The following is a 7481-nucleotide window of genomic DNA, read 5'->3' as shown; positions in this document are numbered from 1 at the left end:
CACCGAGTACTACAACTTAGGGACAGGCAAAACACTCCAATCCTTAGACTGACCACCATTACCCAATAACCTCTGCTCTTCTCCCAACCTCCAGAATAGCATATCAAAATAAAAGTCACATGGTGTTCACACAATAAATAGTTTACTCTAATTGATAAATGATTCACAATGATTAAGTCAGTAAGATAATCATACAGTGCATTCGGAAAGTATTCAGACCCCTTGACTTTTTCCACATTTTGTTACGTTACAGCCTTATTAAAAAATGAATTAGATAAACATGTTCCTCATCAATCTACACAGAATACCCCACTGTCACGCCCTGACCTTAGATATCTCTGTTTTCTTTATATTTTGGTTAGGTCAGGGTGTGACTAGGGTGGGTACTCTAGGTTTCTGTATGTATAGGGGTTTTTGTATGTCTAGGGGTTTTTGTATGTCTATGTTGGCCTGATATGGTTCCCAGTCAGAGACAGCTGTTTTGGGGATCATATTTAGGCAGCCCTTTTTCCCACTTTCTAGTGTGGGGTCTTGTCTATAGTTAGGTGCCAGCGTGCACACTAGTAGCTTCACGTTTGGTTTGGTTGTTTGTTGTTTTGTTTTGGTGAGTTTCAGTTCATTAAAAATATGTGGAACTCTTTTCACGCTGCGCCTTGGTCTCATCATTACGACGATAAAGTGAAAACAGGTTTTTAGACATTTTTGCAAATCTATAAAAAATATAAAACAGAAATACCTTATTTACATAAGATTTCAGACCCTTTGCTATGAGACTTGAAATTAAGCTCAGGTGCATCATGTTTCCATTGATCATCCTCGAGATGTTTCTACAACTTGATTGGAGTTCACCTGTGGTAAATTCAAATGATTGGATATGATTTGGAAAGGCACACACCTGTGTATATAAGGTCCCACAGTTGACAGTACATGTCAGAGCAGAAACCAAGACAAAAAATGTCTGCAGCATTGAAGGTCTCCAGGAATACACTTGGCCTCCATCATTCGTAAATGGAAGTTTGGAACCACCAAGACTATTCCTAGAGCTGACCGCCTGGCCAAACTGAGCAATCGGGGGAGAAGGGCCTTGGTCAGTGAGTGGCCAAGATTGAACTCTTTGGCCTGAATGCCAAGCGTCACGTCTGGAGGGAGCCTGGCACCATCCCTAAGGTGAAGCATGGTGGTGGCAGCATCATGCTGTGGGAATGTTTTTCAACGGCAGGGACTGGGTTTGCCAAGCTTGTAGCGTCATTCCCAAGAAGACTCGAGGCTGTAATCGCTGACAAAGGTGCTTCAACAAAGTACTGAGTAAAGGGTCTGAATACTTATGTAAATGGTTTATTTCAGTTTTTTTATATATACATTTCTAAAGACCTGTTTTTGCTTTGTCATTATGGGTATTGTGTGTAGCTTGATGGGGGGGGGGGGACAACAACAATTTAGTCAATTGTAGAATACATGTAAGGGTGTAGCGTAACAAATTGTGAAAAAGTCAAGGGGTCTGAGTACTTTCAGAATACACTGTGTAACAGAAACATACAGGTAACTAGTGTACATTCTATCACATCTCATTCTATAATGACTACAGGTAACTAGTTTACATTCTATCACATCTCATTCTATAATGACTACAGGTAACTAGTGTACATTCTATCACATCTCATTCTATAATGACTACAGGTAACTAGTGTACATTCTATCACATCTCATTCTATAATGACTACAGGTAACTAGTTTACATTCTATCACATCTCATTCTATAATGACTACAGGTAACTAGTGTACATTCTATCACATTTCATTCTATAATGACTACAGGTAACTGCCAAAGTAAAGGAAACACCAACATAGTGTGCTAATAGGGTGTTGTGCCACCACGATCCACCAGAACAGATTCAATGCACCTTGGCATAAATTCTACAAGTGTCTGAAACTCTATTGGAGGGAGCAATTCCATAATTTAGTGTTTTGTTGACGGTGGTGGAAAACGCTGTCTCAGGCAACACAATCTCCCATAAATGTTCTACTAGGTTGGGATCTGGTGACTGAGACAGACGCACATCACACACACGCACAGATCTACTACTCACTGGAATCCTCTCAGGCTCCTTTCCCCCTTTGATCTATCCTCCTCTACTTTCTTCTCTGCCTCAACATACGACACCTTCTGCACTACTCAGACTCTGGCCACTTCAACCTGCCTCTCTCTCAGCGGACACTTCCGATCCCCAGCAACATGGACACCCCTACAGCTGACACACACAACTTTAAGGGATTGGATCTCTTAACCTTTAACCATTCATAAAAAAACATTCACTGACAGTTCTGTTAAGATGAACCTAAGTTCAAGATAAATCTATTTTTAATCTTGAGGTTGATATAAACAGCGTGTTTGTGTCTTTGGGCATCTATCCATGAGCCACTGAATGCAATAAGCAGTATGTTTCATCAAATCAAATGTTATGGGTCACATACATGTGTTTAGCTACATCAATGCAGCAGAAGGGTCTCTCTACCAAATGTAACCACATCCTGGACATTTCAAATGAGTTTCAAATACAATTTCCCCAAATAATACGAATATAGAATGGCCAAATTTCAATACACCTACTGTATAGGAAAATACCAGAATAAAAAGTTTGACATTGAAATAAATATAATACATGAACCTTTTTGAATATTCACAACAATATTTATTAAAGACAAAATCAAAATGTAATCTAAATCTGGTTACAGATCTGAAGCAGCTGTCCCTAATGTTGAACACAGTGAGGTCTGTTTGGCACAGTGAGGTCTGTTTGGCACAGTGAGGTCTGTTTGGCACAGTGAGGTCTGTTTGGCACAGTGAGGTCTGTTTGGCAGAGTGAGGTCTGTTTGGCAGAGTGAGGTCTGTTTGGCACAGTGAGGTCTGTTTGGCACAGTGAGGTCTGTTTGGCACAGTGAGGTCTGTTTGGCAGAGTGAGGTCTGTTTGGCACAGTGAGGTCTGTTTGGCACAGTGAGGTCTGTTTGGCACAGTGAAAATGTCTCCTCTAAGTCAGTCTGAGAGTACACAACTGTACCAGTGTGTTGAGGTTTACATGGTTTTAGGCCTGGATTCAGTCTGGACCACTGAAGATCCGCACTAGTGAAATTTAAAAGCTAACAATCCTGCATTTGCAGAGAATGCATTCACGGTAAATGCTGTATATATGGGCTCCGTTTTGGTCCGGATTGAATCTAGTCCTTGGTCATGGTACAAGCTTCAGAACCTCTACAGTAACTTGTCCAAAAGCTCTGTCTCAACACTACCATTGCCTTGATGGTTATTTCCTTCAACTTCTTTGGTTCCACCACTGGCTCCACAACCTAGATCAGTGTTTTAGTCATAATTAACCAGATCAACATGCATCAGTGTTTTAGTCACAATTAAAAATACACTGCAGCCCATCTAACTACAGAATGAAATGTACATAGGGCCAGGTGATTTTCACATACTGGTCACTCCTCAAATGTGAAATAATATAAAATAATATAAATGGAGATAACATCCTTAGATTTGGCACTGACAGAGTAATTACAGACTGAGAGAACTTTATAAAGTACTGAATCTGATTTCATTACAGGAAATAAAACATCGGAAATTGCAACTTACGTTTTCTGTACCATAAATAACCCCCCACACCGACACCGACGCCAAACAGAATAAATACTGTAATAGCTCCAATAATTCTGGGAGAAAAGCCTTCCTGAACTTCACCTGTGGGGAAAAGACAAGATGAGTGATTAAATTTTCAGTTAATGAATATTAGGCAGTGAGTGGTGGTGTTACGTCCTATCACATGCACCTGCAGGGTCTGTGTTAATGCTCTGATTGGAGCTGACGATGGTTGTGTTGCTCACAGTCTCTCTCAGAACGGGGTTGAAGATATGGCAGGTCACCGTCTGATTTTCTCTTATATTCACTTGGCTCCAAACGGTGTACAGTCCACTTTCAGGATCAGATGGTCTTTCGGTCTGTACTTCCCACGGGTCCAGAGTGCGGTTCTGAGCCAATAGGACGTCCTGGATGGTCCATGTGACGACTGGCTGTGGGTATCCCCCCTGGGTTGAACACGTGGCATTCATATTTGTCTTGTTCACAGTCACACTGGGTGTCGGGAACCGTGCTGAAAGTGAACAAAGCAAAGAGAAGAAGATGTTAGAAATGTGCCATAATAACGTTTGATGATTTCCTACAATGACAGAATTAGTGCTGTGAATAATTCACACAGGTGGACATGGAATGGTATCAAACACATCCAATACATGGTTCCCATGTGGTTGACGCTATTCCAGTCCTCCCCTCAGCAGCCTCCTGTGCTATTAGCTCAACCATACCTGCCACAAGTAGGGTAACGGGACTCCCGTGGATATGCTTATCATTCTCGTCAAACAGTGTAGCGAAAGCCCAGTAGCCATTCTGCTCGTCTTCAAGTGTGACTTGGCTGAGTTTGATAGAGATATTCCCAGAACTCATCTCAGACCCAAAGGCTTTAGTTCTGCTTGTGTAAAGGTTATCCTGATGTCGATTCTCTTCTCCTTTGTTGAACGAGTACAACACTTTTCCGGACTTATCTTGCCAATGGAACCGGAGTCTTGCTGGGTCGATGGCCGTGGATGAATTCAGGTCACAGGACAGGAGAACAGACTCTCCTCTAATCCCAGTGACTTCCAACTCAGATACAGCTGGTGCTGAAACATACCAATATGTCAAAGTTACAAACTAAACTCAGAATTCAACACAGATAATAATGACATCATGTGCTCACTGACAGGAAATTACATAATATAAGAGAAAGTGGTTGAAAGAGCTTAAGACAGCACAGCGCACACAAATAAAGAACGTTCCCCTGAACAAACATGTTCCTGGAAAGTTAAGGAAACTATTCTCTTCCAAAAGCTGTGAAAGAACATTTGAAACTGAGTTTTTCATTTATCTGGAAGCACAAGGTTAACATATGAAACTGGGTTGTTCATTAATATGGCAGCACTTGGTTACCATTTCATTCTAGCACTTGGTTACCATTTAATTCTAGCACATGGTTACCAAGACGATGGGAAGGTGCATGACATCACCCATTTCTGCTCCCTGATTTCTCTGATGACATGTTTGGTTGAGTAACTATCTCAGCATTGTAATATCATTTGTCACAGTGTGCTTTACAGTAACCAGACCTAGACCCCCAAAACAGAAAGAAAAACCAAGCTATGTGCAAAGGGACAGCGTGTTAAAAATATCTCTGAATATATGGTGTATGTATATTGAGAGATATTAAAGATCTTTTAGGGAATGAACAACACCACGACAGCGTAGCGGTTACGAGCATTGGGCCAATCGCCAGAAGACTAGGCAAAAACTCTGCCAATGTGCCATTCACCAAGGAACTTAGCCCTAATTGCTCCTGCAAGTCACTCTGGCTAACAGTGTCTGCTAAATGACTCAAATGTAAATGTAATAATGTCTCCATTCATGAAGAGACGTCAACTAGGCCTGTCTGCATTTACAGCTACTAGACTAGAGCATGGGCGATAGCATGGGCGACAGCATGGGCGACAGCATGGGCGACAGCCGGTATGGGCGATAGCATGGGCGACAGCATGGGCGATAATGACAGAGCTTTAAGGTAAAGCTGAGGTCATGTTCCTCATTTCTTTTAAAACATTCAATGATGTGAAATAATACTAACATCAGATTTTATTCACCACAGAAATAATTCATCTGAACGTATGTATAAATTCCAGGAAATGAATGCCGGTGGTTTTGTCTCCTAGTAACATGAGAGGTATAATGACGTGGAGGGAAAGAATTCTTACTTATTTAGAATGTCTTCATCACCTTCATTCATTATTGTCTATTAAACAGCCAAACTATGTTTTAAGTGAGAAGTAGGCAGACTGAAAAATAAAGGAAATTCACATTCGCACCACAAGGCCTACTTCACCCAGGTTCTACCAAGGCCTTAAAGTTTGGTTAGCACCACAAGGCCTACTTCACCCAGGTTCTACCAAGGCCTTAAAGTTCGGTTAGCACCACAAGGCCTACTTCACCCAGGTTCTACCAAGGCCTTAAAGTTCGGTTATCACCACAAGGCCTACTTCACCCAGGTTCTACCAAGGCCTTAAAGTTCGGTTATCACCACAAGGCCTACTTCACCCAGGTTCTACCAAGGCCTTAAAGTTTGGTTAGCACCACAAGGCCTACTTCACCCAGGTTCTACCAAGGTCTTAAAGTTCGGTTATCGGCTTCACTCTTCAATAAACACTTTGTTTTCTCTCATGTTTCTCTACATATCTCTGGATGCAGGTATGGCTTTCAACATATACTGTAACCTCCATTCCACCAGTATGCATGTAGGACTGCTATACTGTTATCTTCTTCACGGTTTGCTAACACATGCTAACAATGCTACAACCACATGCTAACAATGCTACAACCACATGTAAATCACAACCACATGCTAACAATGCTACAAACACATGTAAATCACAACCACATGCTAACAATGCTACAAACACATGTAAATCACAACCACATGCTAACAACCACATGCAAATCACAACTACATTTTTTATCACATATCTATGATTCATTTATTCATTTATCAGAGCCATGAGTTTCTGTGTGAAAGTGTGTGTGGAATGTGTGTTCAAGCCGGGAGACTGAATCAATGATTCGAAGGCCTCGAGGTAACCACGAAGAGACAATTTTCTGTTTAGACAAACGAACAACCACGCCCTATCCAAACAGCCATTACTTTATCACATTGTGTTCTACATAAATAAATCATAATGTGCCTTTGGTTGTATGTTGTATCTGTAAGTAAAGGCGTGTGGATAAAATGCCCAGGGACAGACGAGGAAGCCACGAGGGACACAACCACAGCAACACGATAAGAGAATATAAAACTTACCAGATAACAACAAAATACAAATTAATTTCAGGATGGCCATTGCATTCTGCAGGATACTGATGGAAAACATGACGGAAAATGAAACAACAAAGTAGTTTACTGTATACTGTGTCGTAAGCTCCTGAGCGAAGGGGAAAATATGAATGAGGCTTCAGACAAGGAGGAGCAGTTCTCCTTATTTCAGTATCATATCCGGTTCACGGGTCAAGCATTCCGTCACATCCGTATTTACAAAATCCTAACAAACAAGTTCAACACAACGCTAGTAGTAGTATTTCACCATAACTGGTTGGTCATCGTCTTCGTCAGTCACTGTCTGAGATGTATGACTCACTGTGTCGTGTCTGTGGTGTCAAAGCTCTCTGTTTCTAATACAGTCTATTACCACCACGAAGGTGCAAGTCAGGTCACACTGTAGACAACATGGTACGAGGATGCAGTACATAGCAGGTTTTGCTTTGTCTATAGGTCATAACCACCTGCTATGTCAATAGGTCATAACCACCTGCTATGTCAATAGGTCATAACCACCTGCTATGTCAATAGGTCATAAC

General features: G+C 41.4%; 1 long non-coding RNA gene across 1 annotated transcript; it reads right to left on the bottom strand.

Moving 5' to 3' along the window:
- Positions 1 to 2409: 2409 nt before the first annotated feature.
- Positions 2410 to 4133, bottom strand: LOC120058015. Its single transcript, XR_005477980.1, has 3 exons — positions 3823 to 4133; positions 3630 to 3734; positions 2410 to 3343 (listed from the first exon to the last, which is right to left on the bottom strand). It is a non-coding gene; the product is annotated as an uncharacterized LOC120058015 (long non-coding RNA).
- Positions 4134 to 7481: the final 3348 nt, after the last annotated feature.

Source organism: Salvelinus namaycush, chromosome 13, assembly GCF_016432855.1.
Source record: "Salvelinus namaycush isolate Seneca chromosome 13, SaNama_1.0, whole genome shotgun sequence".
Lineage (NCBI taxonomy): Eukaryota > Metazoa > Chordata > Actinopteri > Salmoniformes > Salmonidae > Salvelinus > Salvelinus namaycush.
This window is presented reverse-complemented; position numbering and strand designations above follow the sequence as displayed.